We start from the raw sequence: 971 nt of genomic DNA on the forward strand, positions 1-971 counted from the left end.
GCCAGGCGCGTCGCAGTGTTTCGTGAGTTATCGCGAAGCCTGTTACGCGAGACGTGGTCTGGCGTACATCTACCTAGTAATTGGCTGAGCGATTACGAAGCCTATTACTCCAGTGATCAAAAGGTTTCGCGTCTGTCTGTGTGTCTGTCTGTCATCACGATAACTCGAGAACGAATTGAGCTAGCGACCTGGGATTTTCAGGGACGTCTTGTATCATAAAAAGACAGATCAAGTCCGAAGAAGAGCATTCTAGCTCAAAAATTGGATTTTAAAACTAGCCATACGTACGCCAGACCACGTCTCGCGTAACAGGCTTCGCGACATCTCACGAAACACTGTTACGCTGCGACGCGCCTGGCGCACACATAGCCAGGGCCTGCGGCGCTGACACCCGAGACGGGGTAATAGGAGTGCATATACAATTTTTCGAAATGAAGTCTTTTTAACGATTTAATCGACCATTTGATCATTATCACCTCATTTTTGTCAAGAAATGCCCCCTAGCACCTAAACGGTACAAGATAGAGCCAAACGGACGAAATTTGCGCCCATAGCGCTCCGTTTGGACGAGTTACCCCTAAGGAACCCATAAAAAAATATTTGACAAAAATTCACTTTGAGACCTTTAGTTTTTGATTTTTTAAAAAGCCAATTTTTTGAGCTAGAATGCTCATCTTCGAAATCGATCTGTCTTTTTATGATACAAACTGACCCTGAAATTCCCAGATCGCTATCTCAATCCATTCTCGAGTTATCGTGCGGACAGACAAACAAACACACAAACAAACAAACAAACAAATCCACAAACAGAATGAAACTTTTCCGGTCAGTGCAGTAATGGGCTTCGCTAATCGCTCAGCCAAAAATCAGAAACCACTGGTCCCACAAATAATGTTTTAAACTAGGTAGATGTACGCCAGACCACGTCTCGCGTAACAGGCTTCGCGATATCTCACGAAACACGGTTACGC

The sequence above is a fragment of the Frankliniella occidentalis genome, unplaced genomic scaffold, assembly GCF_000697945.3.
Source record: "Frankliniella occidentalis isolate FOCC.00 unplaced genomic scaffold, Focc_3.1 Scaffold496, whole genome shotgun sequence".
Classification (NCBI taxonomy): Eukaryota; Metazoa; Arthropoda; class Insecta; order Thysanoptera; family Thripidae; genus Frankliniella; species Frankliniella occidentalis.